At 38.8% G+C, this 24,204-nt stretch overlaps 22 non-coding genes across 22 annotated transcripts; 11 read left to right on the top strand and 11 right to left on the bottom strand.

Moving 5' to 3' along the window:
* Positions 1-451: 451 nt before the first annotated feature.
* On the bottom strand, positions 452-524 carry trnav-uac (transfer RNA valine (anticodon UAC)). The gene has a single exon. It is a non-coding gene; the product is annotated as a tRNA-Val (tRNA).
* Positions 525-663: 139 nt separating this feature from the next.
* On the top strand, positions 664-876 carry LOC131705453 (small nucleolar RNA U3). Its single transcript, XR_009310408.1, has one exon. It is a non-coding gene; the product is annotated as a small nucleolar RNA U3 (small nucleolar RNA).
* A 1,299-nt stretch (positions 877-2,175) lies between these two features.
* On the top strand, positions 2,176-2,248 carry trnaf-gaa (transfer RNA phenylalanine (anticodon GAA)). Its single transcript has one exon. It is a non-coding gene; the product is annotated as a tRNA-Phe (tRNA).
* A 135-nt stretch (positions 2,249-2,383) lies between these two features.
* On the bottom strand, positions 2,384-2,457 carry trnan-guu (transfer RNA asparagine (anticodon GUU)). The gene has a single exon. It is a non-coding gene; the product is annotated as a tRNA-Asn (tRNA).
* A 2,317-nt stretch (positions 2,458-4,774) lies between these two features.
* trnav-uac (transfer RNA valine (anticodon UAC)) lies at positions 4,775-4,847 on the bottom strand. The gene has a single exon. It is a non-coding gene; the product is annotated as a tRNA-Val (tRNA).
* Positions 4,848-4,986: 139 nt separating this feature from the next.
* On the top strand, positions 4,987-5,199 carry LOC131705484 (small nucleolar RNA U3). Its single transcript, XR_009310437.1, has one exon. It is a non-coding gene; the product is annotated as a small nucleolar RNA U3 (small nucleolar RNA).
* Positions 5,200-9,087: 3,888 nt separating this feature from the next.
* On the bottom strand, positions 9,088-9,160 carry trnav-uac (transfer RNA valine (anticodon UAC)). Its single transcript has one exon. It is a non-coding gene; the product is annotated as a tRNA-Val (tRNA).
* Positions 9,161-9,299: 139 nt separating this feature from the next.
* LOC131705457 (small nucleolar RNA U3) lies at positions 9,300-9,512 on the top strand. Its single transcript, XR_009310413.1, has one exon. It is a non-coding gene; the product is annotated as a small nucleolar RNA U3 (small nucleolar RNA).
* Positions 9,513-10,810: 1,298 nt separating this feature from the next.
* Positions 10,811-10,883, top strand: trnaf-gaa (transfer RNA phenylalanine (anticodon GAA)). Its single transcript has one exon. It is a non-coding gene; the product is annotated as a tRNA-Phe (tRNA).
* Positions 10,884-11,020: 137 nt separating this feature from the next.
* Positions 11,021-11,094, bottom strand: trnan-guu (transfer RNA asparagine (anticodon GUU)). The gene has a single exon. It is a non-coding gene; the product is annotated as a tRNA-Asn (tRNA).
* Positions 11,095-13,402: 2,308 nt separating this feature from the next.
* On the bottom strand, positions 13,403-13,475 carry trnav-uac (transfer RNA valine (anticodon UAC)). Its single transcript has one exon. It is a non-coding gene; the product is annotated as a tRNA-Val (tRNA).
* A 139-nt stretch (positions 13,476-13,614) lies between these two features.
* On the top strand, positions 13,615-13,827 carry LOC131705458 (small nucleolar RNA U3). The gene has a single exon (XR_009310414.1). It is a non-coding gene; the product is annotated as a small nucleolar RNA U3 (small nucleolar RNA).
* A 1,298-nt stretch (positions 13,828-15,125) lies between these two features.
* trnaf-gaa (transfer RNA phenylalanine (anticodon GAA)) lies at positions 15,126-15,198 on the top strand. The gene has a single exon. It is a non-coding gene; the product is annotated as a tRNA-Phe (tRNA).
* Positions 15,199-15,335: 137 nt separating this feature from the next.
* trnan-guu (transfer RNA asparagine (anticodon GUU)) lies at positions 15,336-15,409 on the bottom strand. The gene has a single exon. It is a non-coding gene; the product is annotated as a tRNA-Asn (tRNA).
* Positions 15,410-17,717: 2,308 nt separating this feature from the next.
* Positions 17,718-17,790, bottom strand: trnav-uac (transfer RNA valine (anticodon UAC)). Its single transcript has one exon. It is a non-coding gene; the product is annotated as a tRNA-Val (tRNA).
* A 139-nt stretch (positions 17,791-17,929) lies between these two features.
* Positions 17,930-18,142, top strand: LOC131705459 (small nucleolar RNA U3). Its single transcript, XR_009310415.1, has one exon. It is a non-coding gene; the product is annotated as a small nucleolar RNA U3 (small nucleolar RNA).
* Positions 18,143-19,442: 1,300 nt separating this feature from the next.
* On the top strand, positions 19,443-19,515 carry trnaf-gaa (transfer RNA phenylalanine (anticodon GAA)). Its single transcript has one exon. It is a non-coding gene; the product is annotated as a tRNA-Phe (tRNA).
* Positions 19,516-19,652: 137 nt separating this feature from the next.
* On the bottom strand, positions 19,653-19,726 carry trnan-guu (transfer RNA asparagine (anticodon GUU)). Its single transcript has one exon. It is a non-coding gene; the product is annotated as a tRNA-Asn (tRNA).
* A 2,312-nt stretch (positions 19,727-22,038) lies between these two features.
* Positions 22,039-22,111, bottom strand: trnav-uac (transfer RNA valine (anticodon UAC)). The gene has a single exon. It is a non-coding gene; the product is annotated as a tRNA-Val (tRNA).
* Positions 22,112-22,250: 139 nt separating this feature from the next.
* On the top strand, positions 22,251-22,463 carry LOC131705474 (small nucleolar RNA U3). Its single transcript, XR_009310429.1, has one exon. It is a non-coding gene; the product is annotated as a small nucleolar RNA U3 (small nucleolar RNA).
* Positions 22,464-23,764: 1,301 nt separating this feature from the next.
* On the top strand, positions 23,765-23,837 carry trnaf-gaa (transfer RNA phenylalanine (anticodon GAA)). The gene has a single exon. It is a non-coding gene; the product is annotated as a tRNA-Phe (tRNA).
* Positions 23,838-23,974: 137 nt separating this feature from the next.
* Positions 23,975-24,048, bottom strand: trnan-guu (transfer RNA asparagine (anticodon GUU)). The gene has a single exon. It is a non-coding gene; the product is annotated as a tRNA-Asn (tRNA).
* Positions 24,049-24,204: the final 156 nt, after the last annotated feature.

The following is a 24,204-nucleotide window of genomic DNA, read 5'->3' on the forward strand; positions in this document are numbered from 1 at the left end:
GTCTCAGCTTAAAAGTAAAGAAAACATAAAACAAAGCGATTTGCTTTTATAATGTTCATTATTTGAAACGTGGGCATAAACACAGTTGTACTGGCTGGGAATCGTCTCGGGTCAATTACTTGGAAAGCAGCTATGCTGACCAATATATCACCAACGAGGGAAAGCTGGCAGTACTGAGTGACACAGATGATGGATTTTCTCAGCGCGTCTCCTCTGAATGCGCACTGGCACAAAGGGGCTTTGCTCATCTAATGACGTGACAGAATGCAATAATGTATTGGGTTAATTTACCAACAAAAGAAACATAAATAAAAGTGTATGTATTTTTTGTGAATAAACTATCTTGCTTCTACGATGGGACCAGAGACCTTACATCCGCAATCTAATGATCGGCCAAACCCAGAACTAACTTGTCTTGACCAGGGAGTCATATTGTAAAAACAAACTGAAGTGGTTCCACTGGGGATCGAACCCAGGACCTTCTGCGTGTAAAGCAGACGTGATAACCACTACACTATGGAACCTTGTCAGAACGTGAGTTTTGTGTTTGAAACGCATTGGCAATTATTAACATTACTATGAACAAGTAATATTCTAGAAAGGAAACCGAATCAGACACCATCATGCCGGGAGTAGGGAAGTTGTTTTACCCACATATTTGTTAAGACTATACTTTCAGGGATCATTTCTATAGTTTGTTTCTAGTGAAATGCGTTTCTAGTGTCTGGTCTCGCTAACCATAACGAGGAGTTACAGTGTTTTCTTCTGAGCGCGAAGCGGGACTTGAATGCTATTTCACTGTAGCTGTTCTTGATCATTGATGAACATTCCGATCTTTTTTGGGATCGAGCCCCACGTTGGACGTCCTTTTTAAATACAAAATGTAGATGTTTCTTCGAGGCAACAGAGCAATATCTGATTCTGTTCACACTGTATACTGTATTGCAACAAAATTACTTTTTGGTCGTTGTCATATAGCAATTGCTATTGTAAAATGCGTGCATCGTTTATAGCTATAACGATATTGAAATAAATAGTCTTACTTTTGTGGGTTGGTTTCAAACCGTTTCTGTTTTAACACTTGTCATTACATCATTCATGGAGCAACAGTTGGTATGTGCGTAATAAACCCGATCGGGCCTTGATATGACAACCCTAGGCTGTGCTGAAATAAATAATGCGGTTTTCTGCTGTAATGAACGCAGTTTGTCAGGATGGTCGAGTGGTCTAAGGCGCTAGACTTAAGGACTCTGTCTTTCCAAAGAATTCTGTGTTCTGGTCTCCAAGTGGAGGTGTCGGTTCAAATCCTCCTCTGACAGTTCAATTTTATTTATTCTTAAAAGGAATAAATGTGTTCATTTTACTATAAAAGATTGTTTCAAGGAAATCAACAGCTGATACCAAACTCTTGTCAGAACGCAATACCATTTTAATTTCCATTTTAATTCAGACTAAAATAGCGTTCCTAACACAGATTGCATTTGGTTGTAAACAGACTACTCGTTGAAGTCAATAAAAAATATTTTGTCCAAACATGTATTTAACTTGTTTAAATATTAAAAATAATATATTAAATTGAATAACATCTCCGTCGGCCACTGGATCGAGGTCTCAGGCTGGGATGCGGACCTTTGAGAACAGTATAAACGATATATTAGTGGAAGAAGCTTACATCAGAAATGCCCTCGTTTAACATGCTAGGATGATCGACATCGTCATTCTCCAATTGCTGTTTACATGTTATAACACGTTATGAGTACGAATACAAAGTTGGACACTTTCCTTGTAAGTGGGGGTAAGCACAATTTATTTTCAGATGTAATGTCTTTATTTAAGCTCAATCTAGTCCTGCGTAATGCAAATCACATTACTATATTTTTATATTAGTCAAGGCCTATGTAAAGTGTTCTTAAATTGTTTTAACATTAGCATTGATCAATTTGATGATCCGCTTTCTTTTCTCCCAATACGGTATGCAAAGTATGCAACTTTTCTGCCCACTTTGATCATAGGCAGTTTTATCCCCCCGTTTCGGCTGAAAACCACATCTGGGTGAAAACTTAAGTGTTTCGAAACGCATTTGTAAAGGCATCGGATTCTATTGTTGCCGAGCTGTTGATCGTTTCTCATAATACACAGGTTTACTGGGGTGACAAAAAACGCAAATCTTGTCAAGCCGAAATAGCTCAGTTGGGGGAGCGTTAGACTGAAGATCTAAAGGTCCCTGGTTCGATCCCGGGTTTCGGCAAATAGCAAGACTATTTTTGTTTTGTATTATTTTGAACTGAAAAATAGAGCGTTTTTTTTTTGTTCTGTTTAATTGGAAGAAATAACAACGTATGAGATTGCCATTTTCTAATGTGATTAAGAAATGCAAAAACATCGTCCCTGGGTGGGCTTGAACCACCAACCTTTCGATTAACAGCCGAAAGCGCTAACCAATTGCGCCACAGAGACAAATCGGCTCAACCGAACCTGAGACCACATCTAAGAAGAAAGCAACACGGCAGAAAAGTCTGTAATCGCAATTAAATGTATGCAACCCAATGCAAGCAAACTTCAAGCCTTTTATATTTATTCCCATGTATGTAGTCTGCCATTTGCAAATTCAATAAATAAATAAATTAACTAAATAGCACATTTTTCGACGAGAGGTATGTTTTCAGTTTCTTCAAAAAGGTAGTCTCAGCTCGTTGATTCAGTCGCTTTAAAATCCACCTCTGTTCCGATGCATCAGCGCTGTCTGCTGTGGATTGAGCTTGTTTGACGAAGCAGGAAATGCAAAAATGCTAAAACCTGTTATTGCATCACATGACAGATTTAAGGTATACTTCAACGTCTTGGCTGTCTCAAGTTAGTTGGTATTGTTAATGTAACACCTCGTTGTTGCCCAGTCATTGTATCATATTAATGAAGTAGAGCTTGCCACTTCTCAGCACCGAGCTGACAATGAGTGTTGTTTTCGGGCACCTGCTGGCTGCTAGTGATGACCACTCCAATCTTCAGTCAGGGGGTTGTTGAAGGAAGGGGACACATTTTGAGTGTGCATCTCATACTGGTTTAAATCAATAAGCAAATTTCAAATTGATCATTGATAATGTTGAAACTATTTAAGAACTCTTTCAATAGGACTTGACTAATATAAAAAAAAATATAGTAATGTGATTTGCACTACGCAGGACTTGATTGTGCTTAAATAAAGACATTACATCTGAAAATAACTTGTGCTTACCCCCACTTACAAGGAAAGGGTCAAACTTTGTATTCGTTCTCATAACGTGTTAGAAAATGTAAACAGCAGTTGGAGAATGCCGAAGTCGATCATCCTAGTATGTTTAACGAGAGCATTTCTCATGTAAGCTACTTCCAGTCATAGATCGTTTATACTGTTCTCAATGGTCCGTATCCCAGCCTGAGACCACGATCCAGTGGCCGACGGAGATGTTTTTCAAAGTAATATGTTATTTGGAATATTAAAACAATCAAGTTAAATACATGTTTGGACACACAGTATTTTTCAGTGACTTCAACAAGTAGTCTGTTTACAACAAAAATACAATCTGTGTTAGGAACGCTATTTTAGTCCGATTTAAAAAAGAAATTAAAATGGTATTGAGTGCTGACAAGAGTTTGGTATCAGCTGTTGATTTCATTGAAACAATCTTTATAGTAAAATGAACACATTTATTCCTCTGGTCGTGTATTGTCTCGCTGACTGCTATCCATCTGGAAGTCACCTAAAGGATAAGGCACTGGCCTCCTAAACCAGGGATTATGGTTTCGTCAGTTTTATTTAAAACAGTGTGTGTGTATTTGTTCTTGGTCTGTGATATATGTGGTCTGTGTTTATAGATCTTGGCACGTTGCACCAAGTAGTCGTGGCCAAGTGGTTAAGGTGATGGGCTTGAACTCTGTTGGTGTTGTGTCCCTTTTTATGTCTTCGTTGTTAATTCTTAAATGCCTGTTCAGCTTAAAGGTATCAATTATTACTTGCTGTACATTAAATTCTTCCAAACTAGTATTTGCAAACACATTACAAAATTAAATGGTGTGGAATAGAAACAAAGAAGGCTTTGACGTCGACGTGATTTGAACACGCAACCTTCTGATCTGGAGTCAGACGCGCTACCGTTGCGCCACGAATTCCTGCCGTAGTGCATGCTTGTTATGCAATGCTAGAGTGCACAGCAAGCATGCCAAACGCATGCTAATTCCGATGCTGATACTAGGAAAACACTCGGTATCACCAGGGTCATGGGAAACAGACTACTCAATATTTGTTCGTAGTCAGCAGGGCTATGAAGTTGTCAGAAGTGTGTTTGATTCTCAGCTTAAAAGTAAAGAAAACATAAAACAATGCGATTTGCTTTTATGATGTTTATTATTTGAAACGTGGGCATAAACACAGTTGTACTGGCTGGGAATCGTCTCGGGTCAATTACTTGGAAAGCAGCTATGCTGACCAATATATCACCAACGAGGGAAAGCTGGCAGTACTGAGTGACACAGATGACGGATTTTCTCAGCGCGTCTCCTCTGAATGCGCACTGGCACAAAGGGACTTTGCTCATCTAATGACGTGACAGAATGCAATAATGTATTGGGTTAATTTACCAACAAAAGAAACATAAATAAAAGTGTATGTATTTTTTGTGAATAAACTATCTTGCTTCTACGATGGGACCAGAGACCTTACATCCGCAATCTAATGATCGGCCAAACCCAGAACTACCTTGTCTTGACCAGGGAGTCATATTGTAAAAACAAACTGAAGTGGTTCCACTGGGGATCGAACCCAGGACCTTCTGCGTGTAAAGCAGACGTGATAACCACTACACTATGGAAACTTGTCAGAACGTGAGCTTTGTGTTTGAAACGCATTGGCAATTATTAACATTACTATGAACAAGTAATATTCTAGAAAGGAAACCGAAACAGACACCATCATGCCGGGAGTAGGGAAGTTGTTTTACCCACATATTTGTTAAGACTATACTTTAAGGGATCATTTCTATAGTTTGTTTCTAATGAAATGCGTTTCTAGTGTCTGGTCTCGCTAACCATAACGAGGAGTTACAATGTTTTCTTCTGAGCGCCAAGCGGGACTTGAATGCTATTTCACTGTAGCTGTTCTTGATCATTGATGAACATTCCGCTCTCTTTTGGGATCGAGCCCCACGTTGGACGTCCTTTTTAAATACAAAATGTAGATGTTTCTTCGAGGCAACAGAGCAATATCTGATTCTGTTCACACTGTATACAGTATTGCAACAAAATTACTTTTTGGTCGTTGTCATATAGCAATTGCTATTGTAAAATGCGTGCATCGTTTATAGTTATAACGATATTGAAATAAATAGTCTTACTTTTGTGGGTTGGCTTCAAACCGTTTCTGTTTTAACACTTGTCATTACATCATTCATGGAGCAACAGTTGGCATGTGCGTAATAAACCCGATCGGGCCTTGATATGACAACCCTAGGCTGTGCTGAAATAAATAATGCGGTTTTCTGCTGTAATGAACGCAGTTTGTCAGGATGGTCGAGTGGTCTAAGGCGCTAGACTTAAGGACTCTGTCTTTCCAAAGAATTCTGTGTTCTGGTCTCCAAGTGGAGGTGTCGGTTCAAATCCTCCTCTGACAGTTCAATTTTATTTATTCTTAAAAGGAATAAATGTGTTCATTTTACTATAAAAGATTGTTTCAAGGAAATCAACAGCTGATACCAAACTCTTGTCAGAACGCAATACCATTTTAATTTCCATTTTAATTCAGACTAAAATAGCGTTCCTAACACAGATTGCATTTGGTTGTAAACAGACTACTCGTTGAAGTCAATAAAAAATATTTTGTCCAAACATGTATTTAACTTGTTTAAATATTAAAAATAATATATTAAATTGAATAACATCTCCGTCGGCCACTGGATCGAGGTCTCAGGCTGGGATGCGGACCTTTGAGAACAGTATAAACGATATATTAGTGGAAGAAGCTTACATCAGAAATGCCCTCGTTTAACATGCTAGGATGATCGACATCGTCATTCTCCAATTGCTGTTTACATGTTATAACACGTTATGAGTACGAATACAAAGTTGGACACTTTCCTTGTAAGTGGGGGTAAGCACAATTTATTTTCAGATGTAATGTCTTTATTTAAGCTCAATCTAGTCCTGCGTAATGCAAATCACATTACTATATTTTTATATTAGTCAAGGCCTATGTAAAGTGTTCTTAAATTGTTTTAACATTAGCATTGATCAATTTGATGATCCGCTTTCTTTTCTCCCAATACGGTATGCAAAGTATGCAACTTTTCTGCCCACTTTGATCATAGGCAGTTTTATCCCCCCGTTTCGGCTGAAAACCGCATCTGGGTGAAAACTTAAGTGTTTCGAAACGCATTTGTAAAGGCATTGGATTCTATTGTTGCCGAGCTGTTGATCGTTTCTCATAATACACAGGTTTACTGGGGTGACAAAAAACGCAAATCTTGTCAAGCCGAAATAGCTCAGTTGGGGGAGCGTTAGACTGAAGATCTAAAGGTCCCTGGTTCGATCTCGGGTTTCGGCAAATAGCAAGACTATTTTTGTTTTGTATTATTTTGAACTGAAAAATAGAGCGTTTTTTTTTTGTTCTGTTTAATTGGAAGAAATAACAACGTATGAGATTGCCATTTTCTAATGTGATTAAGAAATGCAAAAACATCGTCCCTGGGTGAGCTTGAACCACCAACCTTTCGATTAACAGCCGAACGCGCTAACCAATTGCGCCACAGAGACAAATCGGCTCAACCGAACCTGAGACCACATCTAAGAAGAAAGCAACACGGCAGAAAAGTCTGTAATCACAATTAAATGTATGCAACCCAATGCAAGCAAACTTCAAGCCTTTTATATTTATTCCCATGTATGTAGTCTGCCATTTGCAAATTCAATAAATAAATAAATTAACTAAATAGCACATTTTTCGACGAGAGGTATGTTTTCAGTTTCTTCAAAAAGTAGTCTCAGCTCGTTGATTCAGTCGCTTTAAAATCCACCTCTGTTCCGATGCATCAGCGCTGTGTGCTGTGGCTTGAGCTTGTTTGACGAAGCAGGAAATGCAAAAATGCTAAAACCTGTTATTGCATCACATGACAGACTTAAGGTATACTTCAACGTCTTGGCTGTCTCAAGTTAGTTGGTATTGTTAATGTAACACCTCGTTGTTGCCCAGTCATTGTATCATATTAATGAAGTAGAGCTTGCCACTTCTCAGCACCGAGCTGACAATGAGTGTTGTTTTCGGGCACCTGCTGGCTGCTAGTGATGACCACTCCAATCTTCAGTCAGGGGGTTGTTGAAGGAAGGGGACACATTTTGAGTGTGCATCTCATACTGGAATAAATCAATAAGCAAATTTCAAATTGATCATTGATAATGTTGAAACTATTTAAGAACTCTTTCAATAGGACTTGACTAATATAAAAATATAGTAATGTGATTTGCACTACGCAGGACTTGATTGTGCTTAAATAAAGACATTACATCTGAAAATAACTTGTGCTTACCCCCACTTACAAGGAAAGGGTCAAACTTTGTATTCGTTCTCATAACGTGTTAGAAAATGTAAACAGCAGTTGGAGAATGCCGAAGTCGATCATCCTAGCATGTTTAACGAGAGCATTTCTCATGTAAGCTACTTCCAGTCATAGATCGTTTATACTGTTCTCAATGGTCCGTATCCCAGCCTGAGACCACGATCCAGTGGCCGACGGAGATGTTTTTCAAAGTAATATGTTATTTGGAATATTAAAACAATCAAGTTAAATACATGTTTGGACACACAGTATTTTCCAGTGACTTCAACAAGTAGTCTGTTTACAACAAAAATACAATCTGTGTTAGGAACGCTATTTTAGTCCGATTTAAAAAAGAAATTAAAATGGTATTGAGTGCTGACAAGAGTTTGGTATCAGCTGTTGATTTCATTGAAACAATCTTTATAGTAAAATGAACACATTTATTCCTCTGGTCGTGTATTGTCTCGCTGACTGCTATCCACCTGGAAGTCACCTAAAGGATAAGGCACTGGCCTCCTAAACCAGGGATTATGGTTTCGTCAGTTTTATTTAAAACAGTGTGTGTGTATTTGTTCTTGGTCTGTGATATATGTGGTCTGTGTTTATAGATCTCGGCACGTTGCACCAAGTAGTCGTGGCCAAGTGGTTAAGGTGATGGGCTTGAACTCTGTTGGTGTTGTGTCCCTTTTTATGTCTTCGTTGTTAATTCTTAAATGCCTGTTCAGCTTAAAGGTATCAATTATTACTTGCTGTACATTAAATTCTTCCAAACTAGTATTTGCAAACACATTACAAAATTAAATGGTGTGGAATAGAAACAAAGAAGGCTTTGACGTCGACGTGATTTGAACACGCAACCTTCTGATCTGGAGTCAGACGCGCTACCGTTGCGCCACGAATTCCTGCCGTAGTGCATGCTTGTTATGCAATGCTAGAGTGCACAGCAAGCATGCCAAAGTCATGCTAAGTCCGATGCTGATACTAGGAAAACACTCGGTATCCAGGGTCATGGGAAACAGCCGACTCAATATTTGTTCGTAGTCAGCAGGGCTATGAAGTTGTCAGAAGTGTGTTTGATTCTCAGCTTAAAAGTAAAGAAAACATAAAACAATGCGATTTGCTTTTATGATGTTTATTATTTGAAACGTGGGCATAAACACAGTTGTACTGGCTGGGAATCGTCTCGGGTCAATTACTTGGAAAGCAGATATGCTGACCAATATATCACCAACGAGGGAAAGCTGGCAGTACTGAGTGACACAGATGACGGATTTTCTCAGCGCGTCTCTGAATGCGCACTGGCACAAAGGGGCTTTGCTCATCTAATGACGTGACAGAATGCAATAATGTATTGGGTTAATTTACCAACAAAAGAAACATAAATAAAAGTGTATGTATTTTTTGTGAATAAACTATCTTGCTTCTACAATGGGACCAGAGACCTTACATCCGCAATCTAATGATCGGCCAAACCCAGAACTACCTTGTCTTGACCAGGGAGTCATATTGTAAAAACAAACTGAAATGGTTCCACTGGGGATCGAACCCAGGACCACCTGCGTGTAAAGCAGACGTGATAACCACTACACTATGGAACCTTGTCAGAACGTGAGTTTTGTGTTTGAAACGCATTGGCAATTATTAACATTACTATGAACAAGTAATATTCTAGAAAGGAAACCGAATCAGACACCATCATGCCGGGAGTAGGGAAGTTGTTTTACCCACATATTTGTTAAGACTATACTTTCAGGGATCATTTCTATAGTTTGTTTCTAGTGAAATGCGTTTCTAGTGTCTGGTCTCGCTAACCATAACGAGGAGTTACAGTGTTTTCTTCTGAGCGCGAAGCGGGACTTGAATGCTATTTCACTGTAGCTGTTCTTGATCATTGATGAACATTCCGCTCTCTTTTGGGATCGAGCCCCACGTTGGACGTCCTTTTTAAATACAAAATGTAGATGTTTCTTCGAGGCAACAGAGCAATATCTGATTCTGTTCACACTGTATACAGTATTGCAACAAATTACTTTTTGGTCGTTGTCATATAGCAATTGCTATTGTAAAATGCGTGCATCGTTTATAGTTATAACGATATTGAAATAAATAGTCTTACTTTTGTGGGTTGGCTTCAAACCGTTTCTGTTTTAACACTTGTCATTACATCATTCATGGAGCAACAGTTGGTATGTGCGTAATAAACCCGATCGGGCCTTGATATGACAACCCTAGGCTGTGCTGAAATAAATAATGCGGTTTTCTGCTGTAATGAACGCAGTTTGTCAGGATGGTCGAGTGGTCTAAGGCGCTAGACTTAAGGACTCTGTCTTTCCAAAAAATTCTGTGTTCTGGTCTCCAAGTGGAGGTGTCGGTTCAAATCCTCCTCTGACAGTTCAATTTTATTTATTCTTAAAAGGAATAAATGTGTTCATTTTACTATAAAAGATTGTTTCAAGGAAATCAACAGCTGATACCAAACTCTTGTCAGAATGCAATACCATTTTAATTTCCATTTTAATTCAGACTAAAATAGCGTTCCTAACACAGATTGCATTTGGTTGTAAACAGACTACTCGTTGAAGTCAATGAAAAATATTTTGTCCAAACATGTATTTAACTTGTTTTAATATTAAAAATAATATATTAAATTGAATAACATCTCCGTCGGCCACTGGATCGTGCTCAGGCTGGGATGCGGACCTTTGAGAACAGTATAAACAATCTATTAGTGGAAGAAGCTTACATCAGAAATGCCCTCGTTTAACATGCTAGGATGATCGACATCGTCATTCTCCAATTGCTGTTTACATGTTATAACACGTTATGAGTACGAATACAAAGTTGGACACTTTCCTTGTAAGTGGGGGTAAGCACAATTTATTTTCAGATGTAATGTCTTTATTTAAGCTCAATCTAGTCCTGCGTAATGCAAATCACATTACTATATTTTTATATTAGTCAAGGCCTACGTAAAGTGTTCTTAAATTGTTTTAACATTAGCATTGATCAATTTGATGATCCGCTTTCTTTTCTCCCAATACGGTATGCAAAGTATGCAACTTTTCTGCCCACTTTGATCATAGGCAGTTTTATCCCCCCGTTTCGGCTGAAAACCGCATCTGGGTGAAAACTTAAGTGTTTCGAAACGCATTTGTAAAGGCATCGGATTCTATTGTGTTGCCGAGCTGTTGATCGTTTCTCATAATACACAGGTTTACTGGGGTGGCAAAAAACGCAAGTCTTGTCAAGCCGAAATAGCTCAGTTGGGAGAGCGTTAGACTGAAGATCTAAAGGTCCCTGGTTCGATCCCGGGTTTCGGCAAATAGCAAGACTATTTTTGTTTTGTATTATTTTGAACTGAAAAGTAGAGCGTTTTTTTTTTTTGTTCTGTTTAATTGGAAGAAATAACAACGTATCAGAGTGCCATTTTCTAATGTGATTAAGAAATGCAAAAACATCGTCCCTGGGTGGGCTTGAACCACCAACCTTTCGGTTAACAGCCGAACGCGCTAACCAATTGCGCCACAGAGACAAATCGGCTCAACCGAACCTGAGACCACATCTAAGAAGAAAGCAACACGGCAGAAAAGTCTGTAATCGCAATTAAATGTATGCAACCCAATGCAAGCAAACTTCAAGCCTTTTATATTTATTCCCATGTATGTAGTCTGCCATTTGCAAATTCAATAAATAAATAAATTAACTAAATAGCACATTTTTCGACGAGAGGTATGTTTTCAGTTTCTTCAAAAAGTAGTCTCAGCTCGTTGATTCAGTCGCTTTAAAATCCACCTCTGTTCCGATGCATCAGCGCTGTCTGCTGTGGATTGAGCTTGTTTGACGAAGCAGGAAATGCAAAAATGCTAAAACCTGTTATTGCATCACATGACAGATTTAAGGTATACTTCAACGTCTTGGCTGTCTCAAGTTAGTTGGTATTGTTAATGTAACACCTCGTTGTTGCCCAGTCATTGTATCATATTAATGAAGTAGAGCTTGCCACTTCTCAGCACCGAGCTGACAATGAGTGTTGTTTTCGGGCACCTGCTGGCTGCTAGTGATGACCACTCCAATCTTCAGTCAGGGGGTTGTTGAAGGAAGGGGACACATTTTGAGTGTGCATCTCATACTGGATTAAATCAATAAGCAAATTTCAAATTGATCATTGATAATGTTGAAACTATTTAAGAACTCTTTCAATAGGACTTGACTAATATAAAAAATATAGTAATGTGATTTGCACTACGCAGGACTTGATTGTGCTTAAATAAAGACATTACATCTGAAAATAACTTGTGCTTACCCCCACTTACAAGGAAAGGGTCAAACTTTGTATTCGTTCTCATAACGTGTTAGAAAATGTAAACAGCAGTTGGAGAATGCCGAAGTCGATCATCCTAGCATGTTTAACGAGAGCATTTCTCATGTAAGCTACTTCCAGTCATAGATCGTTTATACTGTTCTCAATGGTCCGTATCCCAGCCTGAGACCACGATCCAGTGGCCGACGGAGATGTTTTTCAAAGTAATATGTTATTTGGAATATTAAAACAATCAAGTTAAATACATGTTTGGACACACAGTATTTTCCAGTGACTTCAACAAGTAGTCTGTTTACAACAAAAATACAATCTGTGTTAGGAACGCTATTTTAGTCCGATTTAAAAAAGAAATTAAAATGGTATTGAGTGCTGACAAGAGTTTGGTATCAGCTGTTGATTTCATTGAAACAATCTTTATAGTAAAATGAACACATTTATTCCTCTGGTCGTGTATTGTCTCGCTGACTGCTATCCACCTGGAAGTCACCTAAAGGATAAGGCACTGGCCTCCTAAACCAGGGATTATGGTTTCGTCAGTTTTATTTAAAACAGTGTGTGTGTATTTGTTCTTGGTCTGTGATATATGTGGTCTGTGTTTATAGATCTCGGCACGTTGCACCAAGTAGTCGTGGCCAAGTGGTTAAGGTGATGGGCTTGAACTCTGTTGGTGTTGTGTCCCTTTTTATGTCTTCGTTGTTAATTCTTAAATGCCTGTTCAGCTTAAAGGTATCAATTATTACTTGCTGTACATTAAATTCTTCCAAACTAGTATTTGCAAACACATTACAAAATTAAATGGTGTGGAATAGAAACAAAGAAGGCTTTGACGTCGACGTGATTTGAACACGCAACCTTCTGATCTGGAGTCAGACGCGCTACCGTTGCGCCACGAATTCCTGCCGTAGTGCATGCTTGTTATGCAATGCTAGAGTGCACAGCAAGCATGCCAAAGTCATGCTAAGTCCGATGCTGATACTAGGAAAACACTCGGTATCCAGGGTCATGGGAAACAGCCGACTCAATATTTGTTCGTAGTCAGCAGGGCTATGAAGTTGTCAGAAGTGTGTTTGATTCTCAGCTTAAAAGTAAAGAAAACATAAAACAATGCGATTTGCTTTTATGATGTTTATTATTTGAAACGTGGGCATAAACACAGTTGTACTGGCTGGGAATCGTCTCGGGTCAATTACTTGGAAAGCAGATATGCTGACCAATATATCACCAACGAGGGAAAGCTGGCAGTACTGAGTGACACAGATGACGGATTTTCTCAGCGCGTCTCTGAATGCGCACTGGCACAAAGGGGCTTTGCTCATCTAATGACGTGACAGAATGCAATAATGTATTGGGTTAATTTACCAACAAAAGAAACATAAATAAAAGTGTATGTATTTTTTGTGAATAAACTATCTTGCTTCTACAATGGGACCAGAGACCTTACATCCGCAATCTAATGATCGGCCAAACCCAGAACTACCTTGTCTTGACCAGGGAGTCATATTGTAAAAACAAACTGAAATGGTTCCACTGGGGATCGAACCCAGGACCACCTGCGTGTAAAGCAGACGTGATAACCACTACACTATGGAACCTTGTCAGAACGTGAGTTTTGTGTTTGAAACGCATTGGCAATTATTAACATTACTATGAACAAGTAATATTCTAGAAAGGAAACCGAATCAGACACCATCATGCCGGGAGTAGGGAAGTTGTTTTACCCACATATTTGTTAAGACTATACTTTCAGGGATCATTTCTATAGTTTGTTTCTAGTGAAATGCGTTTCTAGTGTCTGGTCTCGCTAACCATAACGAGGAGTTACAGTGTTTTCTTCTGAGCGCGAAGCGGGACTTGAATGCTATTTCACTGTAGCTGTTCTTGATCATTGATGAACATTCCGCTCTCTTTTGGGATCGAGCCCCACGTTGGACGTCCTTTTTAAATACAAAATGTAGATGTTTCTTCGAGGCAACAGAGCAATATCTGATTCTGTTCACACTGTATACAGTATTGCAACAAATTACTTTTTGGTCGTTGTCATATAGCAATTGCTATTGTAAAATGCGTGCATCGTTTATAGTTATAACGATATTGAAATAAATAGTCTTACTTTTGTGGGTTGGCTTCAAACCGTTTCTGTTTTAACACTTGTCATTACATCATTCATGGAGCAACAGTTGGTATGTGCGTAATAAACCCGATCGGGCCTTGATATGACAACCCTAGGCTGTGCTGAAATAAATAATGCGGTTTTCTGCTGTAATGAACGCAGTTTGTCAGGATGGTCGAGTGGTCTAAGGCGCTAGACTTAAGGACTCTGTCTTTCCAAAAAATTCTGTGTTCTGGTCTCCAAGTGGAGGTGTCGGTTCAAATCCTCCTCTGACAGTTCAATTTTATTTATTCTTAAAAGGAATAAATGTGTTCATTTTACTATAAAAGATTGTTTCAAGGAAATCAACAGCTGATACCAAACTCTTGTCAGAATGCAATACCATTTTAATTTCCATTTTAATTCAGACTAAAATAGCGTTCCTAACACAGATTGCATTTGGTTGTAAACAGACTACTCGTTGAAGTCAATGAAAAATATTTTGTCCAAACATGTATTTAACTTGTTTTAATATTAAAAATAATATATTAAATTGAATAACATCTCCGTCGGCCACTGGATCGTGCTCAGGCTGGGATGCGGACCTTTGAGAACAGTATAAACAATCTATTAGTGGAAGAAGCTTACATCAGAAATGCCCTCGTTTAACATGCTAGGATGATCGACATCGTCATTCTCCAATTGCTGTTTACATGTTATAACACGTTATGAGTACGAATACAAAGTTGGACACTTTCCTTGTAAGTGGGGGTAAGCACAATTTATTTTCAGATGTAATGTCTTTATTTAAGCTCAATCTAGTCCTGCGTAATGCAAATCACATTACTATATTTTTATATTAGTCAAGGCCTACGTAAAGTGTTCTTAAATTGTTTTAACATTAGCATTGATCAATTTGATGATCCGCTTTCTTTTCTCCCAATACGGTATGCAAAGTATGCAACTTTTCTGCCCACTTTGATCATAGGCAGTTTTATCCCCCCGTTTCGGCTGAAAACCGCATCTGGGTGAAAACTTAAGTGTTTCGAAACGCATTTGTAAAGGCATCGGATTCTATTGTGTTGCCGAGCTGTTGATCGTTTCTCATAATACACAGGTTTACTGGGGTGGCAAAAAACGCAAGTCTTGTCAAGCCGAAATAGCTCAGTTGGGAGAGCGTTAGACTGAAGATCTAAAGGTCCCTGGTTCGATCCCGGGTTTCGGCAAATAGCAAGACTATTTTTGTTTTGTATTATTTTGAACTGAAAAGTAGAGCGTTTTTTTTTTTTGTTCTGTTTAATTGGAAGAAATAACAACGTATCAGAGTGCCATTTTCTAATGTGATTAAGAAATGCAAAAACATCGTCCCTGGGTGGGCTTGAACCACCAACCTTTCGGTTAACAGCCGAACGCGCTAACCAATTGCGCCACAGAGACAAATCGGCTCAACCGAACCTGAGACCACATCTAAGAAGAAAGCAACACGGCAGAAAAGTCTGTAATCGCAATTAAATGTATGCAACCCAATGCAAGCAAACTTCAAGCCTTTTATATTTATTCCCATGTATGTAGTCTGCCATTTGCAAATTCAATAAATAAATAAATTAACTAAATAGCACATTTTTCGACGAGAGGTATGTTTTCAGTTTCTTCAAAAAGTAGTCTCAGCTCGTTGATTCAGTCGCTTTAAAATCCACCTCTGTTCCGATGCATCAGCGCTGTCTGCTGTGGATTGAGCTTGTTTGACGAAGCAGGAAATGCAAAAATGCTAAAACCTGTTATTGCATCACATGACAGATTTAAGGTATACTTCAACGTCTTGGCTGTCTCAAGTTAGTTGGTATTGTTAATGTAACACCTCGTTGTTGCCCAGTCATTGTATCATATTAATGAAGTAGAGCTTGCCACTTCTCAGCACCGAGCTGACAATGAGTGTTGTTTTCGGGCACCTGCTGGCTGCTAGTGATGACCACTCCAATCTTCAGTCAGGGGGTTGTTGAAGGAAGGGGACACATTTTGAGTGTGCATCTCATACTGGATTAAATCAATAAGCAAATTTCAAATTGATCATTGATAATGTTGAAACTATTTAAGAACTCTTTCAATAGGACTTGACTAATATAAAAAATATAGTAATGTGATTTGCACTACGCAGGACTTGATTGTGCTTAAATAAAGACATTACATCTGAAAATAACTTGTGCTTACCCCCACTTACAAGGAAAGGGTCAAACTTTGTATTCGTTCTCATAACGTGTTAGAAAATGTAAACAGCAGTTGGAGAATGCCGAAGTCGATCATCCTAGCATGTTTAACGAGAGCATTTCTCATGTAAGCTACTTCCAGTCATAGATCGTTTATACTGTTCTCAATGGTCCGTATCCCAGCCTGAGACCACGATCCAGTGGCCGACGGAGATGTTTTTCAAAGTAATATGTTATTTGGAATATTAAAACAATCAAGTTAAATACATGTTTGGACACACAGTATTTTCCAGTGACTTCAACAAGTAGTCTGTTTACAACAAAAATACAATCTGTGTTAGGAACGCTATTTTAGTCCGATTTACAAAAGAAATTAAAATGGTATTGAGTGCTGACAAGAGTTTGGTATCAGCTGTTGATTTCATTGAAACAATCTTTATAGTAAAATGAACACATTTATTCCTCTGGTCGTGTATTGTCTCGCTGACTGCTATCCACCTGGAAGTCACCTAAAGGATAAGGCACTGGCCTCCTAAACCAGGGATTATGGTTTCGTCAGTTTTATTTAAAACAGTGTGTGTGTATTTGTTCTTGGTCTGTGATATATGTGGTCTGTGTTTATAGATCTCGGCACGTTGCACCAAGTAGTCGTGGCCAAGTGGTTAAGGTGATGGGCTTGAACTCTGTTGGTGTTGTGTCCCTTTTTATGTCTTCGTTGTTAATTCTTAAATGCCTGTTCAGCTTAAAGGTATCAATTATTACTTGCTGTACATTAAATTCTTCCAAACTAGTATTTGCAAACACATTACAAAATTAAATGGTGTGGAATAGAAACAAAGAAGGCTTTGACGTCGACGTGATTTGAACACGCAACCTTCTGATCTGGAGTCAGACGCGCTACCGTTGCGCCACGAATTCCTGCCGTAGTGCATGCTTGTTATGCAATGCTAGAGTGCACAGCAAGCATGCCAAAGTCATGCTAAGTCCGATGCTGATACTAGGAAAACACTCGGTATCCAGGGTCATGGGAAACAGCCGACTCAATATTTGTTCGTAGTCAGCAGGGCTATGAAGTTGTCAGAAGTGTGTTTGATTCTCAGCTTAAAAGTAAAGAAAACATAAAACAATGCGATTTGCTTTTATGATGTTTATTATTTGAAACGTGGGCATAAACACAGTTGTACTGGCTGGGAATCGTCTCGGGTCAATTACTTGGAAAGCAGATATGCTGACCAATATATCACCAACGAGGGAAAGCTGGCAGTACTGAGTGACACAGATGACGGATTTTCTCAGCGCGTCTCTGAATGCGCACTGGCACAAAGGGGCTTTGCTCATCTAATGACGTGACAGAATGCAATAATGTATTGGGTTAATTTACCAACAAAAGAAACATAAATAAAAGTGTATGTATTTTTTGTGAATAAACTATCTTGCTTCTACAATGGGACCAGAGACCTTACATCCGCAATCTAATGATCGGCCAAACCCAGAACTACCTTGTCTTGACCAGGGAGTCATATTGTAAAAACAAACTGAAATGGTTCCACTGGGGATCGAACCCAGGACCACCTGCGTGTAAAGCAGACGTGATAACCACTACACTATGGAACCTTGTCAGAACGTGAGTTTTGTGTTTGAAACGCATTGGCAATTATTAACATTACTATGAACAAGTAATATTCTAGAAAGGAAACCGAATCAGACACCATCATGCCGGGAGTAGGGAAGTTGTTTTACCCACATATTTGTTAAGACTATACTTTCAGGGATCATTTCTATAGTTTGTTTCTAGTGAAATGCGTTTCTAGTGTCTGGTCTCGCTAACCATAACGAGGAGTTACAGTGTTTTCTTCTGAGCGCGAAGCGGGACTTGAATGCTATTTCACTGTAGCTGTTCTTGATCATTGATGAACATTCCGCTCTCTTTTGGGATCGAGCCCCACGTTGGACGTCCTTTTTAAATACAAAATGTAGATGTTTCTTCGAGGCAACAGAGCAATATCTGATTCTGTTCACACTGTATACAGTATTGCAACAAATTACTTTTTGGTCGTTGTCATATAGCAATTGCTATTGTAAAATGCGTGCATCGTTTATAGTTATAACGATATTGAAATAAATAGTCTTACTTTTGTGGGTTGGCTTCAAACCGTTTCTGTTTTAACACTTGTCATTACATCATTCATGGAGCAACAGTTGGTATGTGCGTAATAAACCCAATCGGGCCTTGATATGACAACCCTAGGCTGTGCTGAAATAAATAATGCGGTTTTCTGCTGTAATGAACGCAGTTTGTCAGGATGGTCGAGTGGGCTAAGGCGCTAGACTTAAGGACTCTGTCTTTCCAAAGAATTCTGTGTTCTGGTCTCCAAGTGGAGGTGTCTGTTCAAATCCTCCTCTGACAGTTCAATTTTATTTATTCTTAAAAGGAATAAATGTGTTCATTTTACTATAAAAGATTGTTTCAAGGAAATCAACAGCTGATACCAAACTCTTGTCAGAATGCAATACCATTTTAATTTCCATTTTAATTCAGACTAAAATAGCGTTCCTAACACAGATTGCATTTGGTTGTAAACAGACTACTCGTTGAAGTCAATGAAAAATATTTTGTCCAAACATGTATTTAACTTGTTTTAATATTAAAAATAATATATTAAATTGAATAACATCTCCGTCGGCCACTGGATCGAGGTCTCAGGCTGGGATGCGGGCCTTTGAGAACAGTATAAACGATCTATTAGTGGAAGAAGCTTACATCAGAAATGCCCTCGTTTAACATGCTAGGATGATCGACATCGGCATTCTCCAATTGCTGTTTACATGTTATAACACGTTATGAGTACGAATACAAAGTTGGACACTTTCCTTGTAAGTGGGGGTAAGCACAATTTATTTTCAGATGTAATGTCTTTATTTAAGCTCAATCTAGTCCTGCGTAATGCAAATCACATTACTATATTTTTATATTAGTCAAGGCCTATGTAAAGTGTTCTTAAATTGTTTTAACATTAGCATTGATCAATTTGATGATCCGCTTTCTTTTCTCCCAATACGGTATGCAAAGTATGCAACTTTTCTGCCCACTTTGATCATAGGCAGTTTTATCCCCCCGTTTCGGCTGAAAACCGCATCTGGGTGAAAACTTAAGTGTTTCGAAACGCATTTGTAAAGGCATCGGATTCTATTGTGTTGCCGAGCTGTTGATCGTTTCTCATAATACACAGGTTTACTGGGGTGACAAAAAACGCAAGTCTTGTCAAGCCGAAATAGCTCAGTTGGGAGAGCGTTAGACTGAAGATCTAAATGTCCCTGGTTCGATCCTGGGTTTCGGCAAATAGCAAGACTATTTTTGTTTTGTATTATTTTGAACTGAAAAATAGAGCGTTTTTTTTTTTTGTTCTGTTTAATTGGAAGAAATAACAACGTATCAGAGTGCCATTTTCTAATGTGATTAAGAAATGCAAAAACATCGTCCCTGGGTGGGCTTGAACCACCAACCTTTCGGTCAACAGCCGAACGCGCTAACCAATTGCGCCACAGAGACCAATCGGCTCAACCGAACCTGAGACCACATCTAAGAAGAAAGCAACACGGCAGAAAAGTCTGTAATCAATTAAATGTATGCAACCCAATGCAAGCAAACTTCAAGCCTTTTATATTTATTCCCATGTATGTAGTCTGCCATTTGCAAATTCAATAAATAAATAAATTAACTAAATAGCACATTTTTCGACGAGAGGTATGTTTTCAGTTTCTTCAAAAAGTAGTCTCAGCTCGTTGATTCAGTCGCTTTAAAATCCACCTCTGTTCCGATGCATCAGCGCTGTGTGCTGTGGCTTGAGCTTGTTTGACGAAGCAGGAAATGCAAAAATGCTAAAACCTGTTATTGCATCACATGACAGACTTAAGGTATACTTCAACGTCTTGGCTGTCTCAAGTTAGTTGGTATTGTTAATGTAACACCTCGTTGTTGCCCAGTCATTGTATCATATTAATGAAGTAGAGCTTGCCACTTCTCAGCACCGAGCTGACAATGAGTGTTGTTTTCGGGCACCTGCTGGCTGCTAGTGATGACCACTCCAATCTTCAGTCGGGGGGTTGTTGAAGGAAGGGGACACATTTTGAGTGTGCATCTCATACTGGTTTAAATCAATAAGCAAATTTCAAATTGATCATTGATAATGTTGAAACTATTTAAGAACTCTTTCAATAGGACTTGACTAATATAAAAAATATAGTAATGTGATTTGCACTACGCAGGACTTGATTGTGCTTAAATAAAGACATTACATCTGAAAATAACTTGTGCTTACCCCCACTTACAAGGAAAGGGTCAAACTTTGTATTCGTTCTCATAACGTGTTAGAAAATGTAAACAGCAGTTGGAGAATGCCAAAGTCGATCATCCTAGCATGTTTAACGAGAGCATTTCTCATGTAAGCTACTTCCAGTCATAGATCGTTTATACTGTTCTCAATGGTCCGTATCCCAGCCTGAGACCACGATCCAGTGGCCGACGGAGATGTTTTTCAAAGTAATATGTTATTTGGAATATTAAAACAATCAAGTTAAATACATGTTTGGACACACAGTATTTTTCAGTGACTTCAACAAGTAGTCTGTTTACAACAGAAAATACAATCTGTGTTAGGAACGCTATTTTAGTCCGATTTAAAAAAGAAATTAAAATGGTATTGAGTGCTGACAAGAGTTTGGTATCAGCTGTTGATTTCATTGAAACAATCTTTATAGTAAAATGAACACATTTATTCCTCTGGTCGTGTATTGTCTCGCTGACTGCTATCCATCTGGAAGTCACCTAAAGGATAAGGCACTGGCCTCCTAAACCAGGGATTATGGTTTCGTCAGTTTTATTTAAAACAGTGTGTGTGTATTTGTTCTTGGTCTGTGATATATGTGGACTGTGTTTATAGATCTTGGCACGTTGCACCAAGTAGTCGTGGCCAAGTGGTTAAGGTGATGGGCTTGAACTCTGTTGGCGTGGTGTCCCTTTTTATGTCTTCGTTGTTAATTCTTAAATGCCTGTTCAGCTTAAAGGTATCAATTATTACTTGCTGTACATTAAATTCTTCCAAACTAGTATTTGCAAACACATTACAAAATTAAATGGTGTGGAATAGAAACAAAGAAGGCTTTGACGTCGACGTGATTTGAACACGCAACCTTCTGATCTGGAGTCAGACGCGCTACCGTTGCGCCACGAATTCCTGCCGTAGGGCATGCTTGTTATGCAATGCTAGAGTGCTCAGCAAGCATGCCAAACGCATGCTAATTCCGATGCTGATACTAGGAAAACACTCGGTATCACCAGGGTCATGGGAAACAGCCGACTCAATATTTGTTCGTAGTCAGCAGGGCTATGAAGTTGTCAGAAGTGTGTTTGATTCTCAGCTTAAAAGTAAAGAAAACATAAAACAATGCGATTTGCTTTTATGATGTTTATTATTTGAAACGTGGGCATAAACACAGTTGTACTGGCTGGGAATCGTCTCGGGTCAATTACTTGGAAAGCAGCTATGCTGACCAATATATCACCAACGAGGGAAAGCTGGCAGTACTGAGTGACACAGATGACGGATTTTCTCAGCGCATCTCCTCTGAATGCGCACTGGCACAAAGGGGCTTTGCTCATCTAATGACGTGACAGAATGCAATAATGTATTGGGTTAATTTACCAACAAAAGAAACATAAATAAAAGTGTATGTATTTTTTGTGAATAAACTATCTTGCTTCTACGATGGGACCAGAGACCTTACATCCGCAATCTAATGATCGGCCAAACCCAGAACTACCTTGTCTTGACCAGGGAGTCATATTGTAAAAACAAACTGAAATGGTTCCACTGGGGATCGAACCCAGGACCTTCTGCGTGTAAAGCAGACGTGATAACCACTACACTATGGAACCTTGTCAGAACGTGAGTTTTGTGTTTGAAACGCATTGGCAATTATTAACATTACTATGAACAAGTAATATTCTAGAAAGGAAACCGAATCAGACACCATCATGCCGGGAGTAGGGAAGTTGTTTTACCCACATATTTGTTAAGACTATACTTTCAGGGATCATTTCTATAGTTTGTTTCTAGTGAAATGCGTTTCTAGTGTCTGGTCTCGCTAACCATAACGAGGAGTTACAGTGTTTTCTTCTGAGCGCGAAGCGGGACTTGAATGCTATTTCACTGTAGCTGTTCTTGATCATTGATAAACATTCCGCTCTCTTTTGGGATCGAGCCCCACGTTGGACGTCCTTTTTAAATACAAAATGTAGATGTTTCTTCGAGGCAACAGAGCAATATCTGATTCTGTTCACACTGTATACAGTATTGCAACAAAATTACTTTTTGGTCGTTGTCATATAGCAATTGCTATTGTAAAATGCGTGCATCGTTTATAGTTATAACGATATTGAAATAAATAGTCTTACTTTTGTGGGTTGGCTTCAAACCGTTTCTGTTTTAACACTTGTCATTACATCATTCATGGAGCAACAGTTGGTATGTGCGTAATAAACCCGATCGGGCCTTGATATGACAACCCTAGGCTGTGCTGAAATAAATAATGCGGTTTTCTGCTGTAATGAACGCAGTTTGTCAGGATGGTCGAGTGGGCTAAGGCGCTAGACTTAAGGACTCTGTCTTTCCAAAGAATTCTGTGTTCTGGTCTCCAAGTGGAGGTGTCGGTTCAAATCCTCCTCTGACAGTTCAATTTTATTTATTCTTAAAAGGAATAAATGTGTTCATTTTACTATAAAAGATTGTTTCAAGGAAATCAACAGCTGATACCAAACTCTTGTCAGAATGCAATACCATTTTAATTTCCATTTTAATTCAGACTAAAATAGCGTTCCTAACACAGATTGCATTTGGTTGTAAACAGACTACTCGTTGAAGTCAATGAAAAATATTTTGTCCAAACATGTATTTAACTTGTTTTAATATTAAAAATAATATATTAAATTGAATAACATCTCCGTCGGCCACTGGATCGAGGTCTCAGGCTGGGATGCGGGCCTTTGAGAACAGTATAAACGATCTATTAGTGGAAGAAGCTTACATCAGAAATGCCCTCGTTTAACATGCTAGGATGATCGACATCGGCATTCTCCAATTGTTGTTTACATGTTATAACACGTTATGAGTACGAATACAAAGTTGGACACTTTCCTTGTAAGTGGGGGTAAGCACAATTTATTTTCAGATGTAATGTCTTTATTTAAGCTCAATCTAGTCCTGCGTAATGCAAATCACATTACTATATTTTTATATTAGTCAAGGCCTATGTAAAGTGTTCTTAAATTGTTTTAACATTAGCATTGATCAATTTGATGATCCGCTTTCTTTTCTCCCAATACGGTATGCAAAGTATGCAACTTTTCTGCCCACTTTGATCATAGGCAGTTTTATCCCCCCGTTTCGGCTGAAAACCGCATCTGGGTGAAAACTTAAGTGTTTCGAAACGCATTTGTAAAGGCATCGGATTCTATTGTGTTGCCGAGCTGTTGATCGTTTCTCATAATACACAGGTTTACTGGGGTGACAAAAAACGCAAGTCTTGTCAAGCCGAAATAGCTCAGTTGGGAGAGCGTTAGACTGAAGATCTAAAGGTCCCTGGTTCGATCCCGGGTTTCGGCAAATAGCAAGACTATTTTTGTTTTGTATTATTTTGAACTGAAAAATAGAGCGTTTTTTTTTTTTGTTCTGTTTAATTGGAAGAAATAACAACGTATCAGAGTGCCATTTTCTAATGTGATTAAGAAATGCAAAAACATCGTCCCTGGGTGGGCTTGAACCACCAACCTTTCGGTCAACAGCCGAACGCGCTAACCAATTGCGCCACAGAGACCAATCGGCTCAACCGAACCTGAGACCACATCTAAGAAGAAAGCAACACGGCAGAAAAGTCTGTAATCAATTAAATGTATGCAACCCAATGCAAGCAAACTTCAAGCCTTTTATATTTATTCCCATGTATGTAGTCTGCCATTTGCAAATTCAATAA

This window comes from Acipenser ruthenus, chromosome 35 (assembly GCF_902713425.1).
Source record: "Acipenser ruthenus chromosome 35, fAciRut3.2 maternal haplotype, whole genome shotgun sequence".
In the NCBI taxonomy this organism is placed as follows: Eukaryota; Metazoa; Chordata; class Actinopteri; order Acipenseriformes; family Acipenseridae; genus Acipenser; species Acipenser ruthenus.